Source organism: Rhinolophus ferrumequinum, chromosome 23, assembly GCF_004115265.2.
Source record: "Rhinolophus ferrumequinum isolate MPI-CBG mRhiFer1 chromosome 23, mRhiFer1_v1.p, whole genome shotgun sequence".
Lineage (NCBI taxonomy): Eukaryota > Metazoa > Chordata > Mammalia > Chiroptera > Rhinolophidae > Rhinolophus > Rhinolophus ferrumequinum.
In genome coordinates this window covers 9,201,137-9,225,137 of record NC_046306.1, presented here as the reverse complement: position 1 = coordinate 9,225,137, position 24,001 = coordinate 9,201,137, and the positions used below count along the sequence as shown (strand labels likewise).

Sequence of the window (24,001 nt, the reverse complement as noted above, 5' to 3'; positions counted from 1 at the left end):
GACTTCACCCCATCTAACCTCAGTTTTCCGCATCTGCCCTGGCAGCTCCCTCTTGGGGTTGTTAAGGGTTAGAGGAGCTAGTGCCCATCAAGTACCTGGCACGTAGAAGGTCCAATAACTGGACATCAGGATTGTAAAATGGATTAGGGAGTCCCAGGACAGACTCAGGCAGAGAGACCAAAAAAGGCCTAGGACTCAAGTCCTGAAAGACGAAGGAGGACATTTGTTTGGAATCTTTAAAAGCACCAAAGGCCATGCATTTGACAAGGTCAGGAGCTGGGGCCTGTTTGAAGTTGGGGAGAAGTAAATTCCAGACAAAGTTTTGCACAAATAGAGGACATTTCCTCCATGGTACCCCCAAGGAGGCCCTGGCCGATGGCCTGAGAGCTTCGGGGGATCGAAGGGGGGACTGATAAATAGCTAACAGCTAAGGCAGAGGGGCTGAAGGGGGACCTCTGGGGTCACAGATTCCTTTCCAGCTCTGCTCGTCTTCCTAGCTGTGTGACCTCAGTGTACAGAGCATGGAGAAGCACTGAGGGCCCCTGAGCGTGGCCTGAGACTTGGTGATCATGGCGTACCCTCCACCCATCACCTGCCCCAGGTGCCATCCTGGATTCAAGGCTCTGAGGGTCCTGGCTCCTGGCATACCACTGTACCCATGGGTGTGTTTGCGCCACAAACAATTTCTGGCAGTGCCCACTCTGTGCTGGGCACTGAGTCCAAGAGAAAATACAGATCCCTCCCCTGTCCCCAAGACCCTGAGGACAGACAAGTGCACAGCTGTCACAGCCCAGAAGAGACAGTAGGAGCTGGGTAGACAGAAGTCAGAGGTCAGGGGGTAGAGGAGGGGTGTGCCAGGAGGGGCCTGAGGAAGTGGTGACAGTGACACAACAAACTGGGCCGATGCCCCAAGTGAGGGGGAGCAGGAGGAGCCTGTGGGCTGGGGGAGGGGTTTGACTACTCCCTGTCCGTGTGACCTTGGGCAGCCCACCCTACTTCTCTGGGCCTCAGTGTCTTCATCTGTAAAATGGGAATAATGATAGTACCCCTGTCCTAGGCTTGTCCTGAGATTCAGTGCATTAACACATGCAAAGACCAGGGCCGGGCACGGGGAAGGGCTATAAGCAGGTGAATCGGGGTCGTTGCTAAGATGCTTACAGATCTGCAGCATTGAGTCGCCCAGCCTATTCACTTCTTCCCCGTGCAATCAGCTTCTTAGATGTGGAAGCCCTGGAGCCACACCTCCCCACCCCGCCCCCATTCACAGGGATGACCCAGGAGGTAGCAGGTGAGCAGCCACTGCCTGCCAGGATGTTAGCTAAGAGGCAGGTGCTTCCAGCATTCTGCTCTGGGGACTCCAGGCATCCACTGTCCTCCTGCTTCCCAGCTTCAGGCTCCCCAGGGCTCCCCACTTCCCAGCTTTGTCCCTGCAGACCCCTCCTGTCTTTTGTGTGTAGCATTTGTCTTTCTTTCCCTTGACTCACTTTAACTTTCCCCTTCATGTGTGAGTCACATTTGATCCTTGAGTTTTACTTTTTCAAATGCCCGTGAAGATGTTGAGAATTTCTAAGCGTTTCTGAGCATTTGCTATGTGCCTGGCCTTTTCATTCATCCATTCATTCATCTGTTTATTCATCCATTTACTCAACAAATAGTCATTGAGCACCTCCCGTGTGCCCTGGAGAACTCAGTAAACCACAGACAGAGGTCCCTGCCCTGGTAGGGCTCACCTTACGTTCCTGTGTTAAGTAAGGGACGGAGAGGAGCAGATAATAAATAAACCTGCAAAGTCTACAGACTGTGCTTTGGATATATAAACTCACTGAATCAACAGCCCTATGAAATATTTATCCCTGAGAAAACCAAGGCTCAGAGAGGGAAAGTGACTTGCCTAAAGTCACACAGCTAGGAAATGGCCGAGCTGGAAATTGAACCCACACTTGTCAGACTCTAGGGCCCAGGCTCTTAACCAACTCAGGAGGCTGTCTACTAAGATAAAAGTCGTTGGCCCAGTTCCACCTGCCATCATCTTCTGTGCCAGAAGCATGTTCGGGAACCCCATACTGTCCCAGGTCGGGGTGTTGGTGCCTGGGGCCCAGCTCATTGCTATGAACCCTCATGCCGGATGAGCTCTGCCATTCCTCCCAGCAGCCTTCAATGGGGAAGCCCAATACACAGTCACTGTCTGGCCAGAGCCAGTGGGAACAGGACGTCCTGGTCCTGTTGCCCTGGACGGACTCAATGAGCTATTTTGGGGCACGTTTATTGATGGGACATGAGTGCCTGCTGAACTCCTAATTCAAGAGGAGGGCCCCAGGCTGGCCTAGGATGGCTCTGTTTCTCCAGGCTCTTTGCTGGCCTGGAGCAGCCATTGTCTGTGTCCTGTCTACACCCCAGGCCAAGGGTATAGCCTGAGCTGACTGGCTCTGAGAAAGGCAGGGCTCCCCGCTGGTGTGGACAGATGGGTGTCATGTGAACTGCTGTTTCCAAAAATTCTAGAACCGATTCAATTCACCCAGAATGAATACAAGAACAGGTTTTGAGGTCAGATACACCTGTGTGCCCTACTAGCAATCTTACCTTGGGCAACCCAGGTCAGTTCTTGGAGGCTCAGTTTTCCCGTCTGTAAAATGGAGTTGATCGTGATAATCCTCACTCACAGAGAAGGCATGAGGTTTAAATGAGATAATGCATGCAGCTCAAAGCCTGGCATACAGTAAGTGCTCGGTAATTAGTAATTTTGCAAGTACTACTGATTGACAGCTGACATTTATGGAGAGTTTAGCATGAGCTAGGCACTGAACTACATTACGGATCTGTTTGATCTCATTTTATGCCATTATTGTCCCTTTGTACAGATAAGGAAATTGAGGCTCAGAAAGATACATGACTCGCCCAAGATCACACTGCAAGTATGTGGCATAAAAACCTGCCTTTGAACTCAGACCGCAAGAGGGAACAGGACTGGCCTCAAGACCCAGGACCAGATCCCACGGCCTCCACGCCTCTTCCTAGAGGATGGTTACATAGGTCCTGTAAACACCTTAGTACCCGCCATGCTGTGTTCACCTGGGTCATCCCTCAATCCTGGTTAATGACCTCCTGGCCCTTCTGTGTGATGGGAATCCAGAAAACAAAGGTTCCAGAATATTCCTTTGACCATTCTCTCTCCCCTCAGGGTTATTTTGTTTTCCTGGTTCATTGGCAGAAAATCTCCAAGAAAGTAGTTGGGTTGGCAAAGGCTCTAGGCTGACTTGGGGGAGCGTTTTGCTGCGTAAGCTGGGGGTGGGTGCTGGGGGCCTGGTGAGGAGGGGTGGGCAGGGACTCCTACACCTGTGCAACCTAAGGCCAGCATGGATGCCATGTGTCCCCCTCCTAAGGTGCTCTTTGTGGCCTGCACCTGCTTGCGATTCACCCCGGTGCCCTGAGGTGAATCACGCCAGCCTCCTCTGGCTGAAAGCAGCAGCCCTCTGCAAGTTCTGCCCTCTGCCTTTCTGGTCATCTCTCCCAGCCCTGGACCCCCTCCCACACCATCCTCCGAGAAGGTTATGCTTTTCCCTGCTTCCAGGCCTTTGCCCTGTTGTTCCCACCCCCTGGGATGCTGTGCCTCCGTTCTCCACTTGCCAGATGCTTCTTCTTACACTTGGGACTCTTTCACTGTGAGACCTTCCCAGAACACCCCCACCTTAGCCCGCCAATAGCATTTCCCCCCTGGCTTGGGGTTGCCATAGCAACAGAGAGACACTGCTTCCAGAACTACCTTGTGCTCTAGACTCCAACGCCCATCTGGCGAGTTGACACCTCCACATGTATGTCATACAGAACCCTCAAAAGTCACAAAATGGGACCTCCCATATGTCCTCCTGAAATCCTGGCCCTGCCCACTAGTCTTCTCATCTCAGGAAGGGTGCCACCCATCACCGAGGGCTCAGGACCAAACCTAGGAGGCATATTTGAGGCCCTGTTTCCTCACCCCACACATCCCGTCCATCAGAAATACTGTCGACTTGACTGCCAAATACATCCCAAATCCATATTCTTGTCACCACCTTTTCAGCCACCACCACAGTGCAGGTGGCCACCCTCCTCACCTGCCTGAACTGTGACAGTTGTCTCCTTCCTAGTTAGTCTCTTGGCTTCCAGCTTTGCTCCACTCCACCCATCAAGGTCGGAGAAAACTTGTTAAAAGATAAATTAAGTCATGTCACCGCCCTGCTCAAAACGCTCTAGGACTCCCCATCCATCTTAGAATCAAATTCCTCCTCCTCAAACATGGCCTTGTATGATCTGACCTTTGCCCACCTCATTAACCTCATCCCTACCCCTTTCCCTCATTCACTCTGCTCCTGCCACACTTGCCTCCTTTCTGTTCCAGAACTAGTGAGCTTGTTCCTGTCCCCTAAGCAGAAACTTGCTGTTCCCTTTGCCTGAACCTTGTTCTGTCAGATAACCTGTCTGGCTCACTCTCTCACTTCATTCAGGTCTCTGCTCAAATATCATCTCCTCAGAGGCGATGTCCATGACCTGCCCATCTAAAATACTCCCCTCCATCACCATGTATCCTTCTACCCACTTTATTTTCCTTCATTGCAGTTGTTACTGTCTGACATATTACATCTTATCAGTAATTTGTTTTAACCTAGTTTGTTGCTAAGTGTTTAACCACTGGCTTTCAGCAAGGAGGGAGCTCTGATGTTTACATTTGCCGATTTCTGTGGTGTCACTCCTCTTGCCCCGGCCGATTTCCAGCTGCCAACATGACTTCACTAAATGTGGAGTTGAGAAGAGAGGCGCAGTTCTATACTATTTGCACCGTGCAATATGGTGCATGACACAATAGACGTCAGTAACCTCAGGAACATAGAACACAGGAAAATAATTAGAAAGTGATGAGTTTGGGGTCGTTGTTACCTTTATTGTTATTATAATTATTTAATTGTAAGTTCATATAATTTAATTTCGAATGATAGTTGTGTAGAACACCAGCTTGCAGAATCCATGAGCCGGTACGAGCCGGCTCCAGCTCACCACTGGATTTAAGCCACATGAGGCCAGGAACGTCGTCCATCTTGTTCCCTGCTGCTTCTCTGGGGCCTCGCACAGTAGGAGGAGCCCATAGTAGGTGCTCAGCCCCTACAGGTTGAACATGTTCTAATGCATCTATTTGTGTCAGAGAGCACAAAGTGTTGGCCTCCATCACCTCGGCTCTGTGGGCTGAGTCCAGCCCACAAATGGGTTGCATTTGGCTCTCAAAATGTTTTTAACATTTAAAAAAAAATTCATTGCCAACATGTAAAAGTCAAGAGATTTTAGCATGAAATTCCACATAAACCTAGACTTCCAGCTTCTCCTAAAAAGTCAGAAGCTCTGGGTGCACTGGGCCTGATTCCCTCATGATGACAGAGGTCAGAGCTGAGGAGTGGCCGCCGCCTTCAGAAGCTTGGCCGGTTCACTGCAGTCCCCAGCCCTCCTTGCCACCTCACGCGGGCCCTCTTCATCCATTTATATAACCCGCTGGGCCCCGCAGATATGTGAGTTGTCATTGCCATCTTAGCCTCCATTCTAGCGCTTGTCATGGTGTCCCCGCCAGACTGAGGCCAACTTGAGACAGACTCTGTGAGTTAGGGCCCCTGGGGCCTCCATTCCTGCTACAGGGCCTCGCACACAGTAGGCCCACAGGTCCTGGAATGTGCTTAGATGTTTGTTGTTGAATGAATCCCAACCCCCCAGCTACCCTAACTGGGGCGCGCACTAAATCAAAACCCCGACCGGAATGTGGCAAAAAGGTTGGCCAAGGCCAAGGTTTAAAAATACCCCAGGGCTGGTCATCTGGGAGCACTCAGAGGTGTTGAAACAAGCGGGCAAAATCTGGCCAGAGGCCAGCCCCCCAACTTTGTTCTGTGTGAATGTGGGCCACCAACAGTTCCTGGTGGGGGCGAGGAGACTGGGCTACAGCCCCTCCCTCTCACCCTGCTTGGGAAAGGTCAGCACTAAGTTTATAAACAGCATCGGGTGACATGACATAATTTTGCATAAGGGGTCACCAGGCAGAGCATGAACACAGGGCGGCCCCGCCCTGTGTTTCCACACCATGTTCTGGCGTCTCAATCCGGGATGTTGCTTACCCGGTGGTCTTCCTACGGCCTTCAGAGCCACTGCCCAGCCTGCCCGAGCCACGGTTAAAAATAACACTCACAGCACAGTCCCCTGGGGGCCAGCCAGCAGGGGGGCTGGCCAGGGGAGGAATGAGCTCTGACTGAGTGCCCATTGGGTGCCAGGCGCTTCAGAGGCATTAGCTCATTGAACCTGGGGAGGGAGGGATCATCATCCCATTTACAGGTGGGGAAACTGAGGCCAGGGAGTGCTACCACTCACTGGATCAAAGTTGCCTGGTAAGTTCATGGCAGTGCTGATGTTCAAATCCACGAGATGAAAGTGCCACGAAGTCAGGGGCTCAGTGTTTCACTCTGCTGGGTCCCAAGTCCCTGGAACAGTGTCTAGGTCTCAGCCAGCACTGAGGCCGCTGCCACTTGCCACGTCCAAACCCTGCTCTTCCCAATGGGGAGTCTGCATGGAGTTGACATTTTGGAGTTAGCGATGGAGAGGGAGGTAAACATTAATAGGTAAATGAAATATATTGTGTTTCGGACGACACGTGCAAAGGAGTAAAATAAACCAGGGAAGGGAGATGGAGCGTCTCAAACAGGTACAGATCTAACTGCGGGAGCCGGGAGGCCTCCCCGAGCAAATATTGGAGGACAGACTTGCAAAGGTGAGGGGTAACTGGAGTAAGAGCATCCCCAGCAGAGGAAACAGCGATGCAAAGGCCTGAGGCTGCTTTGTGCCTGGCATGTGCGCGGTTGACGAGGAGGCCAGTGTGCTGGGCAGCAGGAGTGAGGGGCAGCCCGTGAGGAAGTGAAGGGAGAGACGTGGGGACAGATCGTGCAGAGCCTGGCAAATCATAGGAAGGACCCGGGCTTTTCTCTGGGGTTGATGGGAGCCATGGAGGGTCGTGAGCATGGTCTGACCTAGTTTCTGAAAGAACCCTTCTGGATGTGTGTGGAAAATGCATTGTCCAGGGCCAGGAGGGAAGGGGGACAACCAGAGCGGAGGTGACTGCAATGGTCCAGGCAAAAGATAATGGTGACCGGGCCCAGGCGTGGCTGTGGAGGTGGGGAGGTAGGCAGAGTCCATGGTCTCACGTCGTAGATTTGTTCTGCAGGTGGAGCTGACAGGACATACCGATGGACCACATGTGACAGAAATCATGGATGACTCCAGGTTCCAGGCTCAGAAAGTGGAAGGATGGAGTTTCTGCCTCACACTGACACACAAGCACTCTGCTGGCTCCCACGAGAGGATGGACGTGGAGCAGCCCTTCTCTGGGGCCACGTGGGACCTGAGCAAAGCCCTCCGCCAATACAGTGGGCCTTGTTCTCTAAAATCCCTCCTGGTTCAGATTGAAATTGTTCCCCAGCTCCCGCATTCCATCGCTGGCCCTGAGTCCATTGTAAATTGTGCAGAAGCCACCAGGTCCGTTCTCCCCCTTCTTCCTGAAGGGCAGCAGACTCTTCGACAGCCCTCATTCTGTGCCTGGCAAGATCCCAGGCTCTGCATTAGTGAACTCATTTGGTCATCACAATTCCAAAACGGGGACTATTATAATTACATCTATTTCGTGAATGGGAAACCTAAGGCCCGGAGAGGTTAAGTCACTTGTCTGGGATCACACAGCTAGCAATTGGCAGAGGTAGGATTTGACTCCAGGCAGTCAGGCCCAGGACTCATGCCCTCAATCACTATACTGTCTCATGAGGAGCTCGCCATTGACCATGAGGGGCCAAACTGGGCTTGCGGGATTCGGGTAGGCGGAGATGGCTCACACAGTAGGGACAGTTGTCATCTTCTGAGCAGCTGCCCCATGCCTAAGGCTATACCCATGCCCTGTCTATTCTGCATGTCTACTGAAGGGGTGGATAGTACGATAATTGCACCCATTCTACAGATGAGGAAACTGAGGCTCAGAGAGAGGAAGCGCCATGTCCAAAGTCACACAGGCAGGCATGAGAACCCAGGGTTCTGGGGCTCCAGACTTCATTCCGTCCCTTCCTCCTGTACTCGTCACCTGTTTCTTGCCTTGGTAGCGAGGGGAGTGCTTAGGGGTTTGATGGCCAAGATGAATTTTCTTCAAGCTGGCTGGCACAGGACAAGGAAACACGCTGAGGACGGGGACAGGTAATTCATTCAGGGACAGCATAGCTCTTTGGGCTTGTGGAGTCTGTCCAGTACAACCACCATTTCCAAGGCCAGCTCTGAGGCAGGCACTAGGGGTACTAGGGCAGGAGCATGCTGCCGAGCAGGTGAGAGAGGTGGAGGCCCTAGGCCTGTGAGGCACAGGAAGTGGTGGCATTGTCATCAGAGTTCAGATCAAGAGCAGGTGCTCGGGAACCTTTTGCCCTGGGCAGCCTCTTTACCTCCTCAAACCTCAGTTTCTACCTCTGTAAAAGGGGTTGATACTACATGTATCAGAAGGCTACATGTGGTCAGGACTAACGCTGGGCACCAAGGGGGCTCCCTCCATCTTCAGCTGCTCACTACTGTGTTCCAGGACAGGGAGAGGACAGGAACCAGAGCGTCGTAGGTGTTCTGAGGACCTAGAGCCTGCTGGACAGATGAAAAAAATATTAATCGACTTTGGGACTTCTTTTCTTTACCTGTGAAGTCAGTGCTTTCCACCTACTTTGTACGCAGAACCTCTTGACCACCTGGGGAGGTGACACCTGAGATCATCTTCACTGAACAGTAAGAAATTGATGCTCAGAGACCCTGTGAGACTTAACCAAAGTCACAGAGCAAAGAAGTGATGAAGCAGGAATTTGAACTTGACTCCCTCTGCCTCCTTAGCATCAGCTCTTTTTTTTTTCTACTTTTTTTTAATTGGGGAATGTTGGGGAACAGTGTGTTTTTCCAGGACCCATCAGCTCCAAGTCAAGTCGTTGTTTTCAATCTAGTTGTGGAGGGCACAGCTCACTGGCCCATGTGGGGATTGAACTGGCAACCTTGGTGTTATGAGTACTGTGCTCTGACCAACTGAGCCAACCGGCCGCCCCCCTTAGCATTAGCTCTTGAATCACAAGGCTAAAATGATAATAGCTTGAATTTTGTTCAGCACTTATTGTGTGCCAGGGATTAGTCCAAGCCCTTGACATATGTGAACTAATATTAATCTTGGCTTCAAATGTATGAGACACATGCTATTTTCTTCCCATCTTATGCATGAAGAAAGAGGCTAAGTAACTTATACACGGTCACAGAGCTAGTAATTTACAAAACCAGGATTCAAACTCAGGCGGTCTGGCTCCGGAGTCCATGGTCTTAAACTTGAGAGGGTTCGCAGTGAATACACAGCACCGGGCCTCATGCACAGTCTGTGCTTAATCAATTGTTAAACCTTTGAAAAACATGTAGAGAGATAAGCAGGGCTTTCCTATTCTAAACCACAGCGGCAGCTTGCCTGAGAATTCACTGTTCCCTTATTTCCTTCCCTTCCTGTTGGTCCCACTTGCTAGAGGAGAAGTTGCCCATGGGCCATGTTTCCTCCGCTCCCCCTCCCTCTGGGAAGATTCTGTGTGGCATCCACAGGTCATGGGGCTGCTGGCCAGAGGGTTGGCAAGAGCAGAGTTTGGCCAGGTGATCAGGTTTCGTGGTCAGACACCTTCGCCCCTGACCAGAGCTGTCTTTCCAAAACAGAACATTTAGTCACCGCCTGTCCCTGTGCTCAGCTGTCCTTGTCCCCTGACCTCGCTTCCTGCCCACCCGCCCGGGGTTTTTCCTAGTGAGATCTCTTACTGACATCTCGTGAAGACGATCAGAATTGAGAGAGCCAGAGAAAGAGAAACTGAGAGAATCTGAGAGACTATCAGATTCTGACAGAGAGGCCAAAAGAGGAGACAGCCAGCCAGCGAGAGATGAAGAGACAGAGGGAGCCCTGCAGGTACCCTCTACCCACTGAGATGCCTCTAAGGGCAGTGTCCACACCATTGGGTCTCCTTCCAATAGGTTTTGACCTTCTCCCAAAGCTACAGCACCTTCTCCCACCACTCCCTCCTCAACCCAGCAGGTCACGAGAGGGAGTTCAGCAGGTCACTGGATATACCCCACCTGTACCACCCACTTCCATATATAATCTCACACCGAACTCCTGCTAATTCCCCTTCCTCCAGGAAGCCCTCACTGCTTCCACAGCCCCTCTACATACCCTACCTGCATTCACCTTACTATACTGTTGTTGATTGTTTATAGGTTTGTGTCCTCCACTGGAATGTCTGTTCCTTGGGGGCAGGGACCAGGTCTGTCTTGCTCGCCCTGCATCCTTGCATCCAGCACAGTGCCTGATGCATAGTAGGTGCTCAATAAATATTGGCTGAATGAAGTATTAAACCAGATACCTATATATCACCTTAGAGAAGCCTTTCCTGACAGCATTTATTGCTGTCTGTGTTTCATTATGTGATTATTTGACTTAGGGTCTGTGTCCCCTCTGGTCCCAGAAAGGCAGAACTTGTGTCTATTATGTTCACCCCTTCTTCCCCAGGGCCTGGAACAGTGCCTGGAATAGAGTAGGTGCTCAGATATTGGTTGAATGAATGAATGAGCAAATGAATTAATCACTAGCCATCTGGAGGTTTTGATCCATTGTTAAAACATAAAAATCTTATGTTTTAATCCATTTGAACCCAGCTCAAATGCTCCCCATTACCATTTGAATCAAACCTGAGTCCTTCCCAAGGCCTGTGAGCCCTGCATAATCCGGCCTTGCCACCATCTCTAGCCCGGCCCCTGCCCTTCTCCCACTCCCCTCCCACTGGCACCAGTGTGTCCATTCCCCAGGGCACAATGCATGGTAGACATTCTCAGCCACCCCTCTGCACCCCACCATAAGTTATGTCAGCAGAGTTGTTTTTTTCTGTGAACAAGATGCCTAGGAAAATGGAGCACATTTGTACAAACAACCTCAATGTCACCAGTGGACCTTGGTCACTGTGGGACAGTCTCCAAGGTTCTGCCGGCCAGCTGCCCAGGGCCTTGCTCTGAGACAGGGTTTGAGTTCTAGCCTCAAAAGGGCTGGCTGGCTGGGAGGGAAAGGGTTTCCTTGGGGGCCCCTGAGTCTGACCTTCAAGTTCTGGAAGGGAAGGGAGGCCAGAAGTCTGTGGGGGTCCTGGTGGGGCGTTGGGGGTTAACTGAGCAGACTGCAGTCATCCTTCGGCTCAAACCAGGCCCTGCCGCCTCCAGAAAGCTCCCTCGGCCACCTTCCTTGCTTCTTCTATAGACCCCTGCTCTCCCCCGATTGCAGCTCATCACGTTGTGCTGAGACTCTCCCCTGGGCTGTGCTCCCCTGGACTGTGCTCCCAGTGCTTAAGGCCAGGTCTTTTACATCTCGGTGCCCACAGAGCCCAGGTCCAGCCCAGGGGGAGGGCCATCAGCAAATGTGCTGAATGAACTAAATGATTGTTGAACGAGCACTTCCTGCCTTGGTTCATATTTACTTCTGTCTCTCACTAGGATGGAAGCCCAAGGACCTTTATCTGCCAGGGTCTAACAGTGCGTGGCACATAGGAGGCAGCAGGGAATGTGTGTGGAATAAATGACTGAATGAGCCCTTCCTACTATCCATCATATCTGTCTCTCCCATTGTCCTGGGAATTCTGTGAGGTCAAAGACCAAGTCGAGTTTTTTCAAGTGCCTCTTAGTCCAGCGTAGGGCTTGGCACAAAGGAGATGCTTGGTAGGTGTTTATTAGATGGATGGATGGATGGATGGATGGATGGATGGATGGATGAGTAACTAGCCCAGCACTTCAGAATCAATTAAAGAGCTTACACACACACACACACACACACATACACCCAAGGCCCTGCTCCAAAAATAAAATTAAAAGGCAATACTTAATGAGCACTTACTGTACACCAGTCCCCATGCTCAGCCTGTGATGGGCCTTCACTAAATCCTCCTGGCAACCCCCTGGAGTAGTAACTAACGTTACCCTTTTTTCAGAGTTTCAGAGGACAAACAGAGGCAACGTCACTGACCTAGCCAGGAGGTGGAGGAGCCAAGATTCAAGTCAAGATCTGTTTGATTCCAGAACCAAGCTTGACCTCATGGAGCCAGCAGAGCACCAAGGAATCTGGCTTTTGCAGCACTCACTCCCCCAGGTGATTCTGTTGTGCAGCCTGGCTGAGGACCCCTAGGCCAGAGCAGAGAGGTGTGAGGAGAACAAGTGGGCTTGGGGCCCAGCTGCTCTGGCACTGGTGTGACCTCGCAGCCTGTTTGCCCATCTCTGACATGGGGGTGATGGCAGCGCCTACGTTAGGGGTTCCAGGAGGAAGGACTGGGGGTAGGAAGCCCTGGAGGGATGTCGTATAAGTGATGCTGAACCGGGGGCCAGTATCCATCCTGCTCCTTCTCGCAGCTCCCCTGGGTACAGAGATGTTACCAACCTCCCAGGGAAGAGCTTGAGACAAACTGAAGATGACCTCTCTGGGGCATTTGGAGGTGACAGCGTCTGTGTGCAGAGCGGGGATGCTGAAGCGACTCTAGAAATCCATCCCGCAGAAGTACATGTATCCACAGACATGTGACCAGCTGACCACCACCGTGAAGTTCAGGACAGCAAAAGCCAGGAAACAAGACTGATCATGGTAACAGCTGATGTGTATTTAGAGCAGGTTTTCTCAACTTAGAAGTATTGACATTTAGGGCCAGATAATTCTTCATTGTTTATGTGTGTGTGTGTGTGGGGGGGTCCTCTGTTCTGCATTGTAGGATGTTTAGCAGCCCCCCTGGTCTCCACCCACTAGATGCCAGTAGCACTCCCCCCACACACAGCTGACAACCAAAAATGTTTTCAGACATTGCCACATGTCCCCTGGGGGACAAAATCACCCCGGCTGAGAGGCACTGGTTTAAAGCTTGCTCTGTGTGGGACACTTGTGCACACATTTCACAGGAGCCACCTCCTTCCATCCCCCTCACACCTGGAGAGGGATGCTATCCGTCCTTCCGTTACAGATGCAGGAACAGGGAGATGAGTGCTTTGTCCAAGGTCCTGGAGCGGGCATTTCAGCAAAGCTGTGACTTGAACCCGTGATAAGTCCCAGGTCTCTCTTTTTCTAGTCACTTTTTGTGGGTTCCTTGGACTTCTCTCCATTCACAATCAAGTTAACTGTGACTGGAGATCATTTCGTTTCTTCTTTTCTGGATGCGTTGGCATATTCGAGGACAGAACTTACACAGCGTGAATTCCAGCTCAGGGAGATTCTATAATCTGCACAGAGATTCTTTCTTTGGGGAAGTTAAGTTTACTCAATTATTGACCATTTGGAAAATATAGAATAAAAAGAAAAAAAATGATATTTCTTATTGGACTGCCCACAAAAGCCACAAAACATCCTAGCAGTTTTGCCCTTTGAGTAGCTTTCTCTGTTTTGAAATTTTGTTACACAGTGGCAATCACAGTGTGTATACAATTTCAAATCCTGCTTTTCCCAAACTGTACAAGATCCTCTCTTCATGTTATTACAGAATCCTCTTGGACATTATTTTAAATTGTTGCCTATTGTGATAGAGACCCCTGTTTCTCCCCCAATTCTCTGATCTCTCCCTCTTCTTTAGTGATAGAAATCCCATGCCCATTTGGCTGGGCATGTGTCTACCAGAAAAAATAGAAACAAAAAAAAACTACATTTCCCAGCTAGGTGTGCAACTAGGTGTGTCCATGCGACTAAGTTCTAGCCAATGGGATATAAATAACTTCCAAGCACCGTCCTTAGGGAAAGGGTGCCTGCTCTTCTTCCCATCCCCCGTGTTGGCTAGAACGCAGATGTGATGGCCAGAATCTGAGTGGCTATCTTGGGCCGTGGTGGAGCAACAAGAGAAAAGGAACCTGAGTCCCTGATGAGTTTCTGAAGCCACCCCACGAGTCCTGGATACCACCTCCACACTTCTTTTATATAAGAGAGAAACAAGCTTCTGTTTCATTGAAGCCCCTGTTACTTTGTGTTGTGTTTTTTTTCGGTCACCCAAAGATAAAACCTAACTCCTGAGTACTGCACTAATGTTTTGCTAGAGGAAATCCTTGCTGCCATTCTTTTAGGAATCAACACCTAATTAATGTAACCTTTCCCTGGTCACTGGACCTGGAGGTAGCTTCTGACTTCTCACTACACTAAATAAGTCTGTGGTGAACATCTGTGTGCATTTTCGCGATTTCTGATTATTTTCTCTGTCTAGAATTCCCGGAAAGGGACTAGGGGGGGTCAGAGAGCATGAACGTTCTTACTGCTTGTTAATACCTGTGACCTAACTGTTTTCCAGAAGGGTTCAGCTGATATACATGTCCCCCCCACCCCGCCCCAAAGGACATGAGGTTCGTTGTGGAGCCAGGGTAACGATGCTAATATTCAAAATCACTGCCTCCAGTGGCCACAAGTGAGTCATACATAGTCACTTTGATAGTTCTTGAATGAAAGACAACAAGAAGAAATCATTAACCACAGAGCAGAGGAACCTAGAATGATCGGTTGTCACTCAAGGGGTCTGAGTCGCAAGCAATAGAATTTACCACTCTGGCTAGTTTACACGGAGGAGTTTATTCAACGTTACTGGGTGGTTCATAGAATGAGGCCCAGGTTTTCTGGAAGAGCTGCCCGGTGAGCCTGCTTTCTCCCCCAGGACTCTTCCCACTGCGTCGTCTAACCAGCTCCGTTCTCCTCCACACCTCTTCTCCTGTGCTTCTCGTCTAATTGCATGTCTCTCGCAGGCATATCCGAATGGTGAAGCCCAAGTTCCAAGCCTGCCCTGAGCTGCAAGGGAGGCCGGGAAAGCAAGTTTTCTGGCATTTCCCTCGGGAAGGTATAGCTACTAGGGTAGGAACTTCCCTGAAGGAAATATGGAAGGTGCAAGGCAGCCAGAAGTAGGGCAAAGCTTAGCTCCACAAGCAAAGACCCGCTGGGCTTGTGGGAGGAATGTGAAAAGGTTTCTGACCTCACTTTTGAAATTTCTCCTCCATGGATGGTGAAAGAACAGCAGGGAGAAGTAAAGATGGCAAGGATATCCTTCCCGTTTGTGTCACCCTTGCCGCTTACCCAGTTCTGCAAGGGCTGAGTTAAAGCTGGGAACCCACGTCCCTCACTTGCCCCCTTCTTGCCCCACTACCCACGGCCAGCAAGTCAGCCTGGATGTCATTATGTGATGTGGATGTGTCTCCCTGACCACTGACCACACCCTGCAGGAGGAGGGTCTGTCTGCCTTACCCACTGTACTACCCCCAGCACCCAGAAGGGGCCTGGCACACAGTAGGTGCTCAAGAGATAAATCTTGAATGAATAAATGAATGATGACAGTCAGCTCTCCGCCTTGGAAGGAATCTTGGAATCCTGGAACTAACATTTATTGATTCAGTCAATACTTCCGAAGTATATACAATGTTCCAGGCCTTGTTTTAGGTGCCGGGGATACTGTGGAGAGAAAGACAAAAACAAGTTCCTATCCTCCTAGTGGGGGGATGGACAATAAATAAGGAAAAACACACCATAGTAACATGACATAACATAATGTGATACCAGGTATTGGTCGATGTTTCGTGAAGAAATGCAAAGCTGGATAAGTGACTTAGAGATCTAACGTAGCAAAATGGTTGAGGAAGTCCTCTCTGAGAAAGTGACATTGGAGCAGAGACCTGAAGTAGGTAAGCTGAGTGCGTGTCTGAGGGAAGCATATTCCAGGCGCAGGGAACAGCCAGTGCAAAGGCCTTGAGGTAGGAATGAGCTTGGCGTGTTCTGTTTTCCACAAAGCAGCCAGGGAGGCAAGGGTTACACCAACTTTCCCGACTTCGGCAAGTCTGCAGAACCCTTAACTGGCGGAAACGGTGGGGTGGGGGTGGGATGAGTTCTTCACTCTCAAACTTCTCTGGAAAAACATGATGTCAGGGACAGACAGTAAATCTTGACTTGTCCCCGAAGACAATGGGCCCAAGAAACCAATGAAGTGTCATGCTGAAAGTAAATGGCCAAAGGGCTGGGGCATGGGCAAATCATATGGAATTTGTTAACAGATCTGGTTTGAAGAAGAATTTCCCAGTGAGGGGCAGAAGCTTCTGGCCAGCATCAAAAAGACGTTTATTGTGGTGCCTCCGTGCAGACAAGAAAAATGGAGATTTGCTGAAATGTGGGAAGATGGAGCTGAAACGTTCAGTGACAAAATAGGTCACAGGATAATGCGATGTATTGTACCATTCCTTTTGGAAATTCACTCATTCATTCATTCATTTGGAAACTATTCATGACAGGCCTACTGTGTGCTGGTGCTCTGCTGGGTGTGGGGGGCCCACTAGCAATGGCCGTCCCTGCCTCCTGGAACTCACTGCACAATGGGGAAGGCAGATAATGATCAGATCAGTATACAAACATCGTCACAAACTTTGAAAGGCACTAAGAAGAGATACCTGAAGCTTCAAGAATGTGCACGGACATGAAGTGATGGAAAAAGCCTGCAAGGATATACTCCAAATTGTTAAAGGGGTAGTAAGATTTCAGGTGATTCTGCTTTCCTTATGTTCCCCTTTCTTTTTTGCTTGTCTGTTCTCATGTTTTTATAATGTCAAACTTTATAACTGAGTGAATTAAAAAAACACAAACAAAACCAAAATGAAGAGAAGCGTTGGAAATCATGTGTCCAAAGATGATTTTAACGCCAGGAAAGGAAGGAAGGACACGCAAGAAACTGCTAACTGTTTGTTTCCGGGAAGGGGAGCCAAAGGCAGGGGTGGGAGAAAGCCTCATGTCTCACTGGACACCCTTTGAACCTTTTGAGTGGCATGTATTCAAAAAAACAATAATAATATAATAAGCAAAGGTATTTTTAAGTGGAACTTCAAGTTGGGTTTTATTTTTATGAAAAATGAAAAAGCAGGCAACAGGAGGATCACAATATAAATATGTTAATTGAGCTGAATTTCCACAAAAACCTTAGAGTGGGTCTCCCTGGGTGACCTCGTTTTCTTCTCTGTACTTTTCTGTATCACCTATATGAGAAGAATAAGAGACAAGAAAAAAGTCTACTGTGCTTTACAAACATTGTTTTCCTTAGTCCTCACGACAACCCTCTAAGGCGCGTATGTTTATTATTCCCACTTGACAGATGAGGAAACTGAGGCTCAACAGGTGAAGCCACTGGCCCGAGGTCACACAACTGGATTTGACCCAGGTTTGTCTAACCCCAAAGTCTCTTTAAACCGGGATGCTCCGGTGCCCTTCAAAATGTCCTCAAGGAAATTGCATTGCTTTGAAAATGGAGGGGGAGGGGGGGAGAAAAGCAAATACACCAAACAAGAAATGTTACATTTTTTTAACCACTTATTCAAGCTCCCATGGGGCCTGAGACCAACTGGGCTTGGGGAGGGTTTCTCGGCAGGGATATTGTTTGTGTTTTGGGTGAGGCGCTCCTTTGTTGTACCTGTCCCCCTCCCCATGGCACATCCCGGCCCTCTAAACAACAGCTGTGCACCCCCCCCAATCATGTGTCACCCAGACTCCCGCACCCCTCTCTGAGTCTTCCGCTGTTGAGAACTGCTGGATGGGACCCTGTGATAACACTGAGCTCCTGCTGTGGGCCAGGCACCCCTGTAAGAGCCCACCCTTCTGCAGGTTGGAGAGACAGGTGCCTCGATGGAGAGGTGAGGCTCAGAGAGGCTGGGTGACTTGCCCAAAGGCACACAGTCAAAACTCAGCTCTAGGTCTTGTCCCCTTTCTCTACTGTCTCCCCTCTGGGACCAGGCAACAGATGTCTCTTGTAGGTGGGGGACGAGGGGCAGGAGGCAAATGATCTGCAGCCCCAGGCTCCAGCAGCCACCGAGTGCTGACCACTCTCAAGCCAGCTGAGGCCAGGCGGGAGAACTGAAGCCCCGAGCTGTTGCAAGGCTGGGCAGGCAGCCACCACAGTGGGGACCGGGAAGGCGTGCCCTCCCTCCGCCTGCCCGGCAGCGGCCCGTGGCCGCCCGCCAGGCCTTGCCTGACGTCAGGGTCTGACCAGGGACATAATGTGCTGGCGTCAGGACAAGGGCTGGCTGCAGGGAGACAGGGCCGCGAGGCGGGGCGGTCAGAGGGAGATGGGTGGGGTGGGGGGGAGAAAAGGAGAGAGAGGGAGAGAGAGAGAGACGGAGAGAGAGAGACAGAGAGAGAGAAGGAACAACAGAGGAAGAGGTGGAGAGACAGTGGGTGGGACGGGGTAAAATGCAAGTCTGGGAGACCCCAGAGATGGGTTGGGATTTGATCCTGCCCCTGTGGGCTGGTGACTTACCACCACTCAGGTCCTCTGATTTCTTACCTGGGCAATGGGCTCCTGACTCATTGGGGGAGGGGACAGAGTGCCCCCTCCACGATGGAGTTGGCAGGAGTCGATCTACACGATGTGCTTTGGCAGAGCCTCAGGCAGTAAGTGCTCAGTAAACTGGCGGGGACCGTAAGAGGGCGTTGGGCAGAGAAGGAAAGAGAAACGGTGGACGTGGGTATTGATTCTGTGCAAAACAGCCTTCATTCCACAGCATCCCCTTCCATGCGGCTGCTGAGTGCCCCCCTTCTCACCCCCTGCAGGACTCGGGCCCGAGGCCACCAGCACAGACCTTGGCCTGGCCTTGCCTGTCTCGGGGCCCAACCCCCTGTTTATAGGCTCAAGAAGGCCATGATCCCAGGGCCATCACGTCACCAGAGCCAAACAAGGCCGGGCTCTGGTCACTTCTGGCCTTCCAGCCTCATCGTCCCTTATCCAGCTTAATTATTAAATGGCCCCGCAGGACTGAGGGGCTGAGCCAGCTGCCCTCCCAGGTGTGGGCAGTTGTGCCAGCATGTCCCTCGTTACTACAGGGGCCCACATTCTGGAGACTCCAACGAGCCCTTGCAAAGCGCCCTTTCTCTTGCTCCCACTTTTTCTAGGAGTCTTCCTCTTCCTCATCCTCAGCCTCCCCATTTACTGTGCACTCACTGTGTCCAGGGAATGGTCCCTCTTCCTCCTGGCAGCCCCAAGAGAGTGAGCGCTATTATTATTCCATTTACAGAGGAGGAAACTGAGGCTCACGGACCTAGTACTTACACGAGGCCACCTGCTAACAAGTGGCAGGGCCAGGATTCCCACCTGGCCACCCTCTTCACCACAGAGAAGCTCCCATTTCCTGAGCAGCTGCCAAGGGCCAAGCTCGGAGCCAGAAGCTTTATCCACATCATGTCCTCCCATCCCCAAGATAACCCTCTGAGGCAGCTACGGGCGATTTTGTCCCCCAGGACACTTTAGGCCGTGTCTGGGGACAGCTTGGGTTGTCACACTGGGGAAATGCTACTGGCACCTAGTGGGTAGAAGCCAGGGGTGCTGCTCCGTGCAAGGCTCAGGACGGCCCCAGAGCAGACAGTCATCTGGCCCCAAATGGCACTGACGTGAGAGTCCTGCTGTGAGGGAATTTGTTACCATCTCCATTTTACAGGGGTGGAAACTGAGGCACACACAGAGAGAGCACCCCTCTCCCAAGTGGCCCACTCCATGCCCCTGCTCTTCACCAGGAGACCCCACTGCCACTCCCGATGGCTCCTGTCCTTGGGAGATCCTTGCCTCGACTCTAGGCCCCTCTAAGTCCTTGTTTGCCTGGTCTAAAAGCTGCCTCACCACTTTTTACGTAAGAATACAGTGTTTTAATCACTGAAAATAGATCAAGCCAGAAAGTCACAAGGAAGATGAGAATGCCTTGAAATGAATTTATAGTTTATTCACAGCAGCATTGAGGACATTTTACATTGGTCACCCGTGGATTCATTCAGCAAGTGTTGTCTGAGCGCCTGCTATGTCCCAGGCGCTGTCCTTGGCGGGAGATACAGCCAACACCAGCTGGGTCTTTAAGAGCCGACAGTCTAGTGGGGAAAGTGGACAAGACACAAGAAAACAAATAGACAAGATCATTTCAGACTGTGCTAAATGTGACCATAGGGAGAGGGAAGGGCCGCTCCCGAGAAGGCGGTGTTCCAGAAGGCCTTTCTGAGGAGGTGAGGCCTAAAGGTTGGCAAGGAACCTTGGCCAGAGGCGGAGGGAACGGTGTGTGCAAAGGTCCTGCGGCAGGAGCTTCCAGGACTGTTGAGGCACAGCCAGGAGGCCTGCGGCTGAAGCCAAGTGAGGAAGGAGATGAGGTTGGAGTTACAAGTAAGAAGCACACAGACGTGCAGGCTGTGTGGCCACTGCAACGTGCTTGGCACGTACTGTGAGGAAAGGGGGGAGTCCTGGGAGGATTTGAGTAGAAGAGGCACCGCGGACGTAGGTTCTAAAAGGATCCCTTTGGATCCTGTGGTCAGCTGAGCAGTGCCCCCCAAAGGGGTCCACATCTTAATCCCCCAAACCTGTGCATGTCCCTTGATATGGCGAAAGGAACTTTTCAGCTGTGTCGTTAGTTAAGGACCTTGAGGTGGGAAGATTATCCTGGATGATCCAAGTGGGCTCAGTGTAATCCCAGGAGTCCTTACAAGATGGAGGAAGAGGGAGGTGTGATGACAGAAAATGAGAAGGCAGAGAGAAGAAAGAAAAGGACAGAAATAGAGACAGGAGGATGGAAGAAGGGGCCACAAGCCAAGGAATGCAGGTGACTGACCACTAGAAGCTGAAAAAGGCAAGGAAATAACTTCTCTTCGGGAGCCTTTAGCAGGAAGCAGCCCTGTCAACACCTTCACTTCAGCCCAGTGGGACTGACTTCGGAGAAGTCAGACTTCTGACTTCCGGAACTGCAAGAAAATAAATTTGTGTTATTTTAAGCCACTAAGTTTGTCGTCATTTGTTACAGCAGCCAGAGGAAACTCATGCAGGTGCTGTGAGGAAGACAGATGGTAGGAGAGTGAGGCAGGAACAGGGGAGGGGGCTACTGGAATGGTCCAGGCAGGAAACGAGTGTGGATGGAGGGAAGTGGGTGCATTCATGAGAGCCTTGTTTATAGGCGGGACACTGCCGGGGACGGGGGCGGGGAGGAGGTAGCGGGGTCTCTGGCTCACTCATTCATTCCTGGGCTGCTGCCCGGGACACAGAGCTGCCACCACGTGGTTCCTGCTCTGAGGAAGAATTCAGCTGGAGGAGGCCCAGAAATAGTTCCAGGGTGATGGGAGGGACCAGGCTTAGCTGTCCCAGGACCTCGCATCTCACGCCATTCACGTCTCTGTCCAAATATCCTCCCCTCAGGGAGGCCACCCTGATTACTCCGTCCCAGAGAGCCCCTCTCATGCCCTCGCCCTTCTCCAGCTTTCGTTTGCTTTGTGTGTCGTATAGTCCTCCTGCAGGCGACACATTTGTCTGTTGCTTTGCTGTCTGGCTCTCCGACGCCATCATCAGCCCCATGAGAAGAAGGACTTTGCCCAGTTTCTTTACTGCCAAATCCCCAGCACCCAGGAGCAGCCTGGCAGGAGAGGTGCTCAGCACACAGGTGTGGATGAATGAATCCATATCCCCATTTTTCAACGAGGACACCAAGGAAAACTATAGCAAGGGAATTGATTCACACAGGGTCACACTGTTACTAAGTGTGGTCCAGGATTTGAACCCAGAACTGATTCCAAAGTTTGCACTAAGAAACCCACTTCCTCTTAACACCAGTGACACTGCCAGCACGCCAGCAATTTCCTCTTGGTGGGGTGTAGGGCTCTATCCTTTCTGAGATGTCAGCCATTCTAAATTCAGCACCTCGGAACCTGCAGAGCACCTGACCTGCCTGAGGGTCTTCCTGGACAGGAAAACGGAGGCTCAGAGAAGCTGGGGTCCTCCCCAAGGTGCACAGCTTTCCACCCTCCTCCACATCCCACAATTGGGGTCTTCTCTCACATTTCCAGCATGCTCTGAGCCCCCGAGAAAAAAGAAAGAACTGCTTGGCCTAAAAGGCAGAGTAGGGGTAGATCACACCACCCGTTGCCCTGGTTGAACCAGGCGACACCTCGAGTTGGGAGCTTCTGAGAAATGAGGGTTGGGGGTTAGGATCTGGGGCAGTGAAGTCCCAGCTGTGTGACCTACTCCTTTGCTGTGTGAACTCAGGCAGGTGGCCTCCCCTGTCTGGCCCAGGGCTCTTCCCATCACTCCAACTAAAATTCTGGACAGAGGAGATAAAGTCCTATTGAGCACATTTTAAAATAAAAAGACCCAGAGTATATTCTAGCTGATATTTTATATTAGCTTGTACTTCTTAGGGCATACAAATGTAGTCATAATAAAATATTATGGACTTAATTTGAAAAAATCAACAATAAACAAAAGAGGAGTTTATTTTTCTCTTGTGTGAATGAAGTCCAGATGTAGGCAGTTCAGGCCTGGTTTGGCGACTCCCCAAAGCTCTCAGTGTCCCAGGCTTCTTCCTGTTCACCATTCTGCCATCCCTAGGCTATCGCCTTCCTTCTCACGATCCAAGATGGAGGTCACAGTGCCAGGCTCCTCATCTGCCCACCAGGTGACAGGAAAAACAAAAGATAATGAGTAAAGGGCAGGCAACAGCTGAATCTCCAGAAACTGCCACATACACTCCCAGTTATAACCCATTGGCCAGAACTTGGTTACATGGCCACACCTACCGTGTTTCCCTGGAAATAAGACCTAACCAGAAAATAAGCCCTAGCATGATTTTTCAGGATGACATCTCCTGAACATAAGCCCTAATGCATCTTTTGGAGCAAAAATTAATATAAGACCTGGTCTTATTTTCAGGGAAACACAGTAGCTGCAAGGGAAGCTGGAAAAAGCTGCCTTTATTCTGCACAGCCATGAACTCAGCTAAAAGTCCATCAGATATTTATAAATAAATGAGATAATTTCAGATAGTGATACATGTCATGAAGGAGCAAAACTGGGTGACCTGAGGGAGAATGTGTGGAGGGAGGGTCTCTCTGAGGTGACATGGCTGAGACATACGGATGAGAAGGCCCCGGGGTGCAAGCATTCCAGGCACACCGTGAGGCAGGAACAAGCCTGGTATGGTGAAGAAACGGAAAGGAGGTCCATTTGGCTGGAGCTGAGATAGAGCTGGGAGCATATGTGGGAGGAGACAAGGTCAGAGAGGTCAGCCAGGCTAGATCCCGGGGGACACCATGAGGCCTAGAGCGGGGTTTGGGATTTTTTCCTAAGTACAATGGGGAGACATGGAGGGTTGAGCTGAAGAATGACTTGACCAGCTGTGATATCCCTTTGAGAGGATGCTGCGCTCCCTGGGCCTGCAAAATTTACCCGGAACTCTTCAGAGAGCTCCATTCATTCATTCATTCATTCATTCAGTGAATGGGCTATAATAGCATAAATGACCCTCAGGAGAAGAGCAGACAGACTGAGCAAACATACACACGTATCAATACAGCTCACAGGTGGTGTGAGCACTTTGAAAAGAGGATGAGGGCCAGGAGTGGGCCCAAGTTCATCTGGGGGCCAGACCTTCCCATGGGAGGTGATATTTGAATTGAAATTTGAATCACAGGGAAGCATTATCTTGGTGAGGCCTAGAGAGGAGGGAAAGAGAACATTCCAGGTGGAGGTGGAGGGAACAGCTTGTGCAAAGGCCTGGAGGCAGACAGAGAATTACATGTTTGAGAAACTCACCAGACTCTGGCCTGGCAAGAGGGTGAGAGGGGAGGTAAGCAGAGGTCAGATCTCAGAAAGCTGGGAGGAGGGACTCAGGGTTTCCATGCTCTGGGCAGGATGATTTAGTAAGAACTTTGACCCCAAATCCCTGGGATGGGCCTGTGGCTGGATCAAAGACAAGCAGGGACGTAGATCTCCTCAGAGGGTATTTACAGGCTCGCTGATGACATGGCTGCTGCCTTCCTGTGGCTTGCTAGTCACTGGGCTATGTGCAGGTATGTTCCACCCTTGCTCCCAGCCGAGAGCACCCTCTGACTCAGCCTCCTGCCCCAGCCACCCCCTCCCATCACCACCTAGGCTGCTGTCCTCACCCTCAT

General features: G+C 50.9%; 1 long non-coding RNA gene across 1 annotated transcript; it reads left to right on the top strand.

Moving 5' to 3' along the window:
- Positions 1 to 9,059: 9,059 nt before the first annotated feature.
- LOC117015783 (uncharacterized) lies at positions 9,060 to 20,808 on the top strand. The gene is made up of 5 exons (XR_004421796.1): positions 9,060 to 9,994; positions 12,054 to 12,211; positions 12,469 to 12,697; positions 17,196 to 17,261; positions 19,814 to 20,808. It is a non-coding gene; the product is annotated as an uncharacterized LOC117015783 (long non-coding RNA).
- The last annotated feature ends 3,193 nt before the right edge of the window (positions 20,809 to 24,001 follow it).